At 39.2% G+C, this 12,107-nt stretch overlaps 1 protein-coding gene across 3 annotated transcripts in view; it reads left to right on the forward strand.

The window, feature by feature from the left end:
* The first annotated feature begins 492 nt into the window (after nt 1–492).
* Nucleotides 493–12,107, forward strand: part of LOC5575526 (beta-1,4-glucuronyltransferase 1) — a 339,501-nt gene continuing 327,886 nt past the window's right edge. The window contains exons 1-2 of one of the 3 annotated variants that reach the window (XM_021848019.1): nt 493–992; nt 1,205–2,052. The gene's annotated coding sequence lies outside the window, so the exon portion shown is untranslated. Of the gene's footprint in view, nt 2,053–12,107 lie in introns of all 3 variants that reach the window. The other 2 variants (XM_021848020.1, XM_021848017.1) reach the window with 2 other exon arrangements.

Genomic DNA, 12,107 nt, shown 5'->3' on the forward strand with positions numbered 1-12,107 from the left:
TAGCAGTAACGCGCCCTAATACTAAATCTGCATTGCACTCGTTGCGTGATTTATAATCTCGAGCACCAGTGTATATTATTTTGTTGGCAATTGCTCAACAAGATCAGCCTTGTTGCAATTTAGCATTTACCTGCCTGTTATCGGCCTTCGTGTGACTAATAATTCAGCCCATAGCCATTGCCAGCTTACACTGAAAATTCGTCTCATCGCCTCTTTTCACCACTCAGTGACAGTGTTTCAATGACAGTCAAGACACCCAAACTCACCACTCGCATTGCTTACCATCGTCACCACAGAACAACATGTGTGCTACGCCCGCTCCCTCTCGCATGCTACAATCGCTTTTATCTCTGGCTCTCTTCTATCCGGAACGCTCTCCCGGCAACGCAAAATCAAGTCCGTTCTCTCGCCATTTTTTTTCATTCATCGTATGAAAAACTAATATGGAACGCACTCACTCACCGCTCGGCGGAGCGTTTGCTTGCGCCACGCTTCGAATTTTGATGGTGAATTCTTTTCGGACAGAAGTTTCAGTCTTTCGTGATCGTCCGGTCGGTGAGGTTGTGTGGCAACCATTCGGCACCAAGTTGTATTCGTCCGCGCTCGAACCTTTCCCAAAACGCGACGCGGCGCATCGGGAAAAGAGAGAAAGAAACACCATCGCAACCAAAAATACACAAGAGTTGAAGACATTTTTTGGGGCATTCCTCGATTGCATTATATTTTTTGTTGATGGGAAGCGATTCGCAGTGGAGAAAAGATTTACAGTTTTGACACTAGCGCATCTTGGCTTCAGCGGCCGTCAGATTTAGAAGGTGCCTGAACACTTTGTAGGCAAAATTGCTAAGTGAACGCGATATTACGCGATAGAGATGCGAGTAAAAATAATCACGAAAAGTCGGGTTTTACAGTGAAAGAGTGTTGCGGATTGTGTGTTCATGACGTTTATGACGCTTTTTTTGTTCCTTGATAAGGCAGAAAGTCTGTGAATGGTAGGCCCAAAATGGTTAACGTGCGTGAATGGAGATAAGAGTCCATTCCAGTGAAAGAAGCTGAAGGAATTTTATCGCAGTCAACGCGTTTGGAACAGTGGCAGTGGGGGTCGTTTCGGATGATAAATAATTTCAAGCAATCCAATTGGTAATTGAGGTTTCCTCCCGGGGCTTCATCAATTATCGTAAATTGTACTCTTTTTCGGTTCAAGTGTGTCAGTCTGGATTGAATGGATTCAATGTTGATTAAGTGAGCAGTTTGTGGAATATTGTTTCGGTGATTGAGCATTCCAGGAGCATTGTCAAAGACGCACAGAACAGTAGGCCAGGAAGTGAATACGCGGGAGGTCAGTGTAGGCGACAAAATCAAGTTGACAGTGGCCAACTGAGACGCATTGACAAAAAACGAAGTACGAAGTTGTAAATGAATGTTGGTGCGAGCGGTAATAGTTTAGCTCTCCCTCGACGATAGTTGCACAACGTGAGCTGGATTGGATTCTCGCTCGCACAAGGCGATAGCGATAGGCTGCGAAAGCGATTTTCGAGTGTAAACAACCGACTCTTGAGTTGTGTCCATGCTCGGACGAAGCACGTAGTCTCCCACACATAAAGCGCAGAAAGTCTCACTGCGAGAGTCCAGCCACTGTTTCCCATGTTGACGGAGCAGGCCTTGAGATATACATCAGCAGGTTCCTCCACAGTGTTCGGCGGCGGCTGTAAAAAGTGACGTTTTCGGAATTGTTTTCCATGCATGTACCGATCCACATATAACTCGTGTAGCATTTGCGGAGGTGAGGAAAAGTTTTGTTTACCAATCTTTTGGAAAGTGCAATTTTCCGCAATCTTAATTAACGAGAGCAACAGCAGAAGCGGAATTTTGATGCAGCGACTAGCGGAAGGAAGGCGAAGCAACGAGTGATTGTCTGGTGAATGACGACGACGATTTTTATTTTCGAGTGGTCTTTCTGTATTTACTGATAGAGATAGTGTGTAGTGCATAGTGGTTGAGGGAAGAAAACGCAGACATCCGGAGATTTTGGCAGGCGATTGTTTCACTTCGGTAAGTTTGAGGCCTCTATAAGATGTGTTTGTTCGTGTGAGTGTTTCAGATAATGGAGAAGTCGGACAGACGGGAAAGAATTTTCGGGGTTCAGCTGAAGGGCAAAGATTTAATAGTGTTTTGTTAGGATTCATCAATGGTTGAAAGATTCCGGGATGATGTGTAAGTGACAGATAACCTTTTAACTACAATCATCAATCATAAACACTTGGCCTCACATCTCCTCAGGAGTAGAGCTTGCTTCTCAGCTTACAACAGCATTCCCAATATGGGAGCTTTGGGCAATCGTAAAATTGTATGACAGATATCATAATGTTTATCAAAGAAACATTCTAGTATGAAATAACTGACCGATGCTGAAACTGTGCCCAAAACTATACGTCATCAATAAACTACGGTATCGACGCCCGCTTTGATACAATCTAGTGCGGCTTAAACGAAGAGCTCAGTGGGGCCGTTCTTGACGACTGCTCTAGAATAGCCAAAGCTATCATGGCTATCAACGATGCAGCCGAAAGTAGCGTCGGATACGTGGAGCGAAGTTTATATTAGAATGATCATATAAAAGGCTAAAAGACTAAGAGACTAAGAGAAGAAACCTATATGATATGAAGAAACACATATTATATGAACATGTCTAAAAAACTGGAATATATTTCCGAGACGGCAAGGATTAACGGATACAAGGAAAGGATAATAAAACCATCATCGATAAAAATGAAAGACAGCACATTCGGAGTGCTTTGACGACACTTATCTCTATCACTGAACCCATGATGCGAGTCTCCATCCCATACGACTTACACATCACCAATCAGCTCCGCCTAAATCTAAGGATTTTCGGAATCGATTTGGTGTTTTTCAGCAGGGACAACCAACTCAAGACATAAGACCAAAGACCCACTTAACACACTGAACAAGACTGGCGTTTACAAAATCAGTGGTCCTCACTACAGCAAGATCTACGTTGAGCAAACCAAGCGTTCTCTCAATGTTAGATCCAAGGAACACTTAGCGAAATAGGAAAAGATCAGTCATCGATATGGGACTGACTATGGTAATTCCTTCAAAGATTTTATTCAGAATCTTTAGTGGTTTCCTCTAGTTGTTCTACTTTGAAGTTTTTCCATGAATCCATGGATTATACTAGGGATTCCACCAGAAATTCTTCCTGGGATGCTACCAGGAGTTTCATCAATAATTCCTCTAGAAATTTATCCACAGATGCAACCAGAAATTCCTCTGAGGAAAATCCTTCAGGCATTCTTCCAGAGCTCCATTTAAAGGTTGCTCTACTAGTTTTTCAGGATTTCCCCCACCAATTCCTTCGAAGATCGATCCAAAAAATCCTCAGATGATTTTTTCAGTTTTTTTTTAAGAGCTTACTCCAAGGCTGTCTCCAGAGATTGCTTTAACAATTTCTTCAAAGATCCCTTCAGGAACTCCTCTAGAAGTTAGATCCAAGGATTCCAGCATGCATTATTCAGAAATCACATCATTAATTCTTTCTGATACTTTTCAAGCAATTCATCACCAGAAATTCCCCCAAAGATTTCACCAGGAGTTTTTTCAGGTCTCCTCCTTAAGTTCCACCAGGAGTTGCTTTAGAAATTCTAAAAGAAATTTCTTCAGCGATTCTTTAAAATATTTTTTCCACAGAGTTAAGTTTCCAAGGGATTTCTTCAGCAATGTATTTAATGATTCCTTCAAGAATTCCACCAAAAAATCCGCCAAAGATTTATTTGCAAATTCCTCCAGGAATTTTTAAACAGATTCTCTAAAGATTCTTTTTCTGTGATGCTACCAGGAATTTCATTAGAAATTCTTAAAGAGATCAATGAATTCCTCCCAAAACATAAATACAGGAATTCCATCAAAAATTCAACCAAGAATTTCCACCAGGAAATTCTCCTATAACAAATCTTCCAAAGATTTTTCTAGGAATACCCCCAAAAATCCTTCAGCAACTAATCCAAACATTCTTCCAGGGATTGCTTTAGTGATCCCCACAAGATTTTTGCTAGCAACTTCTTCAAAAAATCCTATAGAAATACATGCAAAGATTTACTCCAGGAACTCTTACAGTGATCCTACACAGAATTTCTACAAGAATTCATCAAGGAGTTCCTTCAGAGATTCCAACAGGAAGCCTTCGCAAGACAAACTGCAACAGAAATAAAGAAAAACTTCCTACACGGGATTCCACCAGGACCTTTGAGAATCCTGTAGGAACTCTTTCAGAGATTGCTTTGAAAATTCTTCCAGAGATATATTGGGAAATTTCAGTGATTTCTCCAAAGATTTCATATTAAATTGCTCCATGAACTTTTCCAAAAATCCCTTCCAGACATTCAAAGAAATGTTTTGTTCAATCCTCTGTGTAACTATCAGTGGAGGAATAATCTTTTGAAATGTTGTAGATGCCATCCGGGCGGACTACCTAGAATAGAGAAAGCAAAATTTTTAATTCAGTACTTTGCAGAATTCCTGGTCGATTATGTCGCGGAAATATTGGTGTTTTTTTAAGAAAAAAAAAATCTTGTGAACTTTTGGAATTTTTTTGGTTGATTCCCTGGAGGAATTTCTGAAGAGTTCTAAGAAAGGATATTCTAGCAAAAGCATTCAAGTATTTTCTGGTAGAATTTCTGGCGAAACTCTTTCCGATCTGGTGGAAATTCTAGCGAAACTCTGGTGATATTCCCAGTGTTAACCCTGGAAGAACTTTTTAAAAAACTCCTCTCGTGAAGAATTACTGGTTAAATAATTAGAGAAAATACGGGTGAAGTCTCTGAAGGAATTACTGGTAGAATCTTTATGGGAAATTGTGGTCAAATCCTATAAGAAATTCGTTTTGGGAGATCACCTTGGCAAAGAACTTCTAGGGTTTTTTTTTCAATTCCCGGTAAAATCACCGGAAAAATATTGGTGGAGTTTCTTGAAGATTTTCTAGTGGAATCCCTTTGAGAATTTCAACTGAAATTGGAAAGCATGGAGAATTGTCTGGGTGAATTCCAGATGCAATCCATGGAGTCACCTCTAGTGGACTCCTTAGAGGAATCCCTGTAGGATTTATGTGGGGTATTTTTAGTTGGAACCCTTAGAAGAAATCCTAGTGGAATTTTGGAAGGAAATTCAGGGGGAATTACTGAACAAATTCTCAGAGGAGTCCCTGAAGGAATTCCTTCTTGAACACGAAGCGGAACTTCTCATAGAGTCACTGGAGAATATACTGGTGGATACCCAAATTACTAGTGAAATCCTCCAAATTTTTGGTAAAATTGCTAAAGGAATTTCTGAAAAGCCCCCAGAATGCCCGGAGATATTCCGCGACAAACTCCTTGAGAAATTCCGGACGGAATCTCTTGAGTAATTCTGGTGGTAAAATGCCAGGAGAAATTACTGATAATTCTTGAGGATCCATGGAGATATTAGTTAATTGAACAATTTTGTGTGGAATCCCTTGATTAATGCCGCGAGGACTTCCTTGAAGAATTTCTGAAGGAATCCCTTGAAAAATTCTCTAGAAAAAACACTGGAAGAAAATTCTGGTAGAATCAATTCATAAATTCCGGGAGAGATCCGCAGTAAATATCCTGTAAAATGCCAATAATTCCTTGAAGAATTCCGGGAGGCATTGATTTATTCCCAAGAAAAACCACTGGAAGAAAGTTCTGGTAGAATCCCTTAATAAATTCCAGGAGGAATCCGTTGTAAATATCCTGTTGGAGCCCGGAATAACCCTTGAGGAATCCCTGAAAAAACCTTTGAAAGAATTCCTACTAGAATCCCTGACAGAACTTCTGATGGAATCTCAGAGCGTAATGAAATGAAAATGGATGCAGAAATGAGAGCGAATGAAATGAAAAGAACGTAAGAAAAGCACAGAACAGAACCGTGCTCAAATGGAGAGTGATGTAATGAAGTGATTCTAATACAAGCAGTGATAAAAATGATAAAACAGTATTTTGAGGTGAAGATGAATCGCAGACAAACCTCAAATTTTCAAGAGCACGAATCTGGAGAACCGAACATCCATTCAAGCTAAAAACTTAATCGATTGGTCGATTGGTCAAGAGCTGGTGCTCTTGAATATTTGAAGTTTGGCTTCGATTCATTTTCACCTCAAAAGGAATCCATGGAAGAACTTCTGATGGAATTCCTGCAGAAACTCCTAATGAAATCTATTGAAAGACTCCTGATAAAATCTCAAGAGAAAATTCTGATGGAATCCTTGGAAGAACTTCTGGAGTAATTTCTGATGGAATCTCTAACGAAACTCTTGATCATTGGATGAACTTCTGATAACATCCATAGAAGGACCCTAATGGAATCTTTGAAGGAACTTCTAATGGGATCCTTATAGGAAATCCCTGCAGAGATGGCTGACAATATGCCTGGTGGAGCTCCTTATAAAATCCCAAGAAGAAATCCTGATGGAATTGCTTGAGGAATCCCTGATACAATCTCTAGAGAAATTCCAGATGCAATATCCGATGGATCTAGGAAGAATATCTAAAGGAACTTCTAATGAAACCCTTGAAGGAACTCCCAATGAAATCCTTAAAATAATTCCTGATTTCCCAGAACAACTTCTGATGTAATCCATAGAAGAATTTGTGATGTAATCCCTGGATGAGTTCCAGTTGGAATCTCTGAAGAAACTTTGATGGAATCTCTAGAGAAACTCCTGATGAAATCTTTGAAGGCTCTCCTAATAAAATTTCTGGAGGAATTTCTGATAGGAATCTCTTTAGGAACTCCTGTTGAAATTTCTGAAGAAATTACTGATATAATGGATCATTGAAGATAGTTTTTGCAAGTGCTCACCGCATCAAAACAAAGGCGCCACTGTATATGGGATTTAACATTGTGACAGCATTGCTGTTCTGTCAAACACACAAGACTACGGTGGCGCTATCTATGCTTTCTATAGCGGCCGTTTTGGTTATTTTAATGATCCATTCCTCCTGATGGAATCCCTGGAGAAACTTCTTGCGCAATCTCTAGAAGAAATCCTGAAGAATTTCCTTGAGGAACTCCTGATATTAATTCTGGAGTAATTCTCTGAAGAAGCTGATGCAATCTCTAGAGAAACTCCTGATGAAATACCTATAGAAATTCCTGATGAAATCCCTGAAGGATTTCCTGATGGAACTTTCGATAGAACTCCCGATAGAATCCCTAGAGGAACTTCTTATGATATCCCTAGAAGAAATCCCGATGGAATTTCTCGAGGAACCCCTTATATAATCTCTGGAAGTACTCCTGCGAGAATCTCTGGAAAAATTCCAAGTAGAATCTCTGGAGGAATCATTGATGGAATCCCTGGAGGAACTTCTAATGAAATCCCCAGAAGAACACTGATGGAAGCTCTAAAGATACTCCTGATAGAATCCCTACAAGAACTCCTGATGGAATCCTTGGAGGAATTCCTAAAGATATTATTGGAGGAACTCCAGATGGAATCATTGAAGGAACTCCTGATGAAATCCCTTGAAAAGCTCCTGATGGAATCCTTATAGAAAATCCTGATGACATTCATGGAGGAATTTCTGATAAGTTTCCTGATAGAACAGGAATCCTAAAGGAATTTCCTGTGATATTCCTAGAAGAAATCCTGATAAGTGGTACACGTCTAGTAGACACATATTATTAGGATCATCAAATTGTTGTGTTCAATAAACATTTCTTAATTCAATAGCATGCTGGAATATTTATCATGAGCTTTATATCCGTAAAAAAGACATATTGATAGATAGCCTACACTCAATAGAGCTCTTGGAGGATCAAGATCATCGCTGTTTACTTTAATAAACGGTAATGGGTTTGAGCCATATTGAAAAACCACCAAAAGGTTGATTATAACCAGTATATTTATTCCAGGAAGTTTTTGGATGACCTAAAACACCTGTCGCATTCAATTAGTTACCAAATTGAAGCCTTGACGATTCAAACAGTTCTTCAAAACATTACAATCTTCTAGAGCAGTGATTCCTAACCTCTTTGAAGTTGCGACCCCCTTAGGATTACTTCAGACATCTCGCGGACCCCTAAAATAAATGTTCTCGTAATTAAGGCTCATAAGTCTTCAAAATAAACCAAAAGTTCTTGGTATGCCACCGAAAAATCACGTCACATGTAAGAATACTGCCAAGATTATTAGATCCGGAAATTGCTTTAAGCATTTTCCCAGGAGTTTACTAAACATCTACTTAGTTAGGAAGCTAGCGATTTGTCAAAGGTGCTCGGAGGAGTACAATTAATATTTTTTTTCTAGAATCATCCCGAAAGATATTCATAAGATTTGAAAGATTTGCTTAGGCATCCAGAATCCGCGAAGCTCTTGCCAAGAATTTTTACAAGAATAAGTTAGATATCTACCAAGCATTATGGGTCAACTAACGACGTTTGGAATATTTTTTTTGAAATCATCAAAAAACTTGTCATACATTCGTAAAGAATAAAATATTTCAAGATACAAGGTTTATTTTCAAGGTTTCAGAGAAAACAGTGAAAAAAAGTTTGCTCACCCGAAAAAGAAAAACCAAAAACCATTTGAGTTTTGCCTTTAGATTTTCATTGAAAATCACTCAATTAAGTCATATGGCATAAACCTAATATTGTTCTTTAGGTCAGAAAAGTTTGTTGTATTTTCCTACAAGACGAGCAAGGAATTACTATTCAAGCAATCAAACGATCAGTTAAAAGTGCATATTTTGGCTTATGTAGCTTGTTTTAGTAACTAATTGATCTTCAATCACATAGAGTTCAGTTAAGTTGCTTAAAGAAAGTGATATTTACCATAAAGTAGGGAAAAAGTTCGACTCGAACTTGTGTTTGGTGCGCGAAAACTACTTAAAAATCAAGACAATGACAATGGGTCAAACGGACGAAACAGATTATAAATAATTTTTGGATTAAAAATCAAGAGTCAAATTTTAAAATACTTGGATCTCTAAAAATTTGAAACCGGTTAATAGTGATCTCTTGCAAAGCAAATGAAGTAAGAGGTTTATCACATTTTGGGATCTCATTTGGACGATTGACGGAGTCGTGTCGAGCGAATTTTCTTGTCGACAATGACTTCAGTCGAGTCATTTTGATCGGCTAGTCATGTAAAATGACACTTATTTACAATGGATCCCCTAAGAATTCGCCATGACACGGCCCCCTAGGGGTCCGTGGACCACCGGTTGAGATACCTTGTTCGAGAGTACTTAGAAATGATAAATTCAGCTTCATTTAGTCATGTAGAATTATATGGCCAAACTCCAAAAGAGTTCTTTGAAAAACTTAATTTGCCCACAAGTTCGCAAATTGAGGTTGGATAAATAAAGCGAAGGGATGTGAAATATCAGTCCACAATAGAATCGCATTAATGAAATATTTCAATATAATCTACCATGTTCAGGAATAAGCATCATTTTAATTAATCAAATTTGCAGGTTTCAGAATTTTTCCTTTTATTTTTGAATAATTGTACTGCTGTTTCCATGTAAGTTCCTTTTTATACTGTAGGGAAATATATTTTACTAGTAAAATAAAATTAAAATAGTTGAGTATGATTATCAACTGAATTTTTATCAAGTCATATTAAAATGCAAATGAAGAAAATGTCATTCTGTTTCTAGTTCAGGACAGCATAGGTTAACTTTACTCAAGATATTACAAGAATTGCCTCATTTGAACACCGCAATTACCGGAGTGCTGGCAAAAAAGGGCTTTAAAGTGCAAATTGTTTAAGATTCGAGAGCATTGTCAAGATCAAATATCGTTTGTAAAGAAAGGTTAACATCGAACTATTTTGATGTATGTTTTTTATGTTTTCCAGTCAGTCATAACTGGAAGTAGAACTAATGGTATTAAGAATTGCTCCATGGAAAGTTTGAAAAAAAAAAATAGGAAAATGATCAAAATGCCAAATTATCTTCTCACTAGAATCGGTTAAGGCCAAACCAAATGTTGAAGGCTTTATGGAAAGTAAACTTTCAAAAATGTTGTTTTTTAATGACGAAACAAAATTGTTGTTTTATACGTCACTGATGATAGCAACTCTGACACATGTTCCATCCAGGCAATCTCTTCGACAAATGAAAAGTTCAGACCCTAGGTTTCATGTAGACTATTTTAAAATCGCAATATATTTACAACGTGTAGTAACAATTAGCTATGCTCGGTTAATTGATTCGAATTTCCGGTCACACCATGTTGACTCACACAATTTCAAAACTCAATGTTCGACTGAAACAAATAGAGTTCTCATTAGTACACCACCCAAAAACCCAACCAAATTGATCAAATTCTCGCTCGATTCCGAAATGAACTCCACCCAATTACGACAGCCATCCACAATATATCGCATGCGCGGTGGTAATCTTAAGCGAGCTAACTTATTCCAAATCGACGTTCACACGTTTTGCGGCTTCCCATGCCGACATCAAACGACCTCCGTTGAGGGAGTATCGAAAAACATTGAGGCTCGGTGAGGCGTTTCTCTCTTTTTGGTGGAATGATTAAGATAAGCCACCCGCGAGATGTTTGTCATACGATAAAAAGAGTTGTTCGTGTTCTCATATCTAGTCGATTGGAAGTAGTTACTTATTCGGGCACATAAGTTTCTTAATTACCTTCTCTAGTAGTTGGTCCATTGTGAGGTATTTCAAGTCGAGCACACTCCGTTTCACTTCATTTCCTCAAGTAGACACGTTTGACATTATCGATGGCGTGATTGCCTCATCACTCATTTGGACGATAAAGTGCACGTCAGTTTATATTTTTTTTATGAGTGACGACACGTTTCCAACCACATTCAACGTTTCGTGCCCTTTCGAAAATCATCTGCCAACATCGAAATGGTAGGTGTTTTCAGAATCAACACACAGTCTTCGGTGTGGAATGAGTTCAAAGTAAAAACATAAAGTAGCTACAGGTACACTGAAACCTTTAATTACGTCATTTCTATTTATATGAATTCCATTCACGTAATATCACGTAAGTGGAATTGAGGAAGGGATCAAAAAGTGTAATTTATTATGTTTTGATGATTAACCGCCCGCAGTTGCTACTCCGTTATTGCTAGAACAGCTGTACTTACACAGGGAACTACCAGAAGCTACTCATGATCAGTAGCATCTTCAATGTGTAAGTATTGCTACTCTCGTTATAACAATAAACAATAACGGCGCCGGCTGCGTCCGAATGCAGGTCGATTTGGGGATGGAAGGTAAATGTTGACGTGTTACTTGCTTTATGGAAGCCGAAGAGTCCTCTGCACTTCCAGAAGAAAACACTGGGAGTTTGACAAGACTTTGTACAAACAGAATTCCGAGGGTGAGAATTTGATTTACGTTTAATTTCGTAAATGGAGGTTTTGGTGTATTCACCTGAACTCAGCCGCTTGAAGATGAGAAAGCTTCCACCGCGGTGTGCTGACAGTTTGACATTAAAACAGCGGATTGCGTTCGGTTGCATCTTAAAATCTCGAAGCTTAAGTAACAGCCCTAATCATAATCATTAGCCACAAAGCCGTAAGTCAAAAGCACTTTTCGGAATGAAAATAGAGCAATGAAACCAACGAAAGCCCCTCAATAGCCATTCCTGGAACAGCTTAGGCCCCGCCCAGGTTCACTTTTCATTCACATTTGACGACGGCAAATGCCTTCAATTAATCCATCGCTTGTCGAAGATTACAATCGCTGCTGAGGCCACCGCCCCTCCTCCGACCTTCCCCGAAGACGCTTCTAGATGCACTCCAACGGGGTTTTACAAGCGACCTTTTACAAGTGGCGAAGAAAGCGCTCTTCACCGTCTGACTCAGAGCGCTTTCATCGATCGATGGGTACTTACATTCGTCGAAGATACGACGACTTCAGCCTAATTCGAGCACACACATGTTTGCTGCATAGCTGAGCTGTTGATTGTGGGCTCCCTGTGCCGGGGGCATCACGAATTAACATTTAATGCATTAATCCATCAAGGGAATGAACACGCGCTCAGGTATTATGATGTGTTCTAGCAAGACGCATTCCATGACCGCCCAGGGTTTTTAGAGGAGA

Source organism: Aedes aegypti, chromosome 2, assembly GCF_002204515.2.
Source record: "Aedes aegypti strain LVP_AGWG chromosome 2, AaegL5.0 Primary Assembly, whole genome shotgun sequence".
Lineage (NCBI taxonomy): Eukaryota > Metazoa > Arthropoda > Insecta > Diptera > Culicidae > Aedes > Aedes aegypti.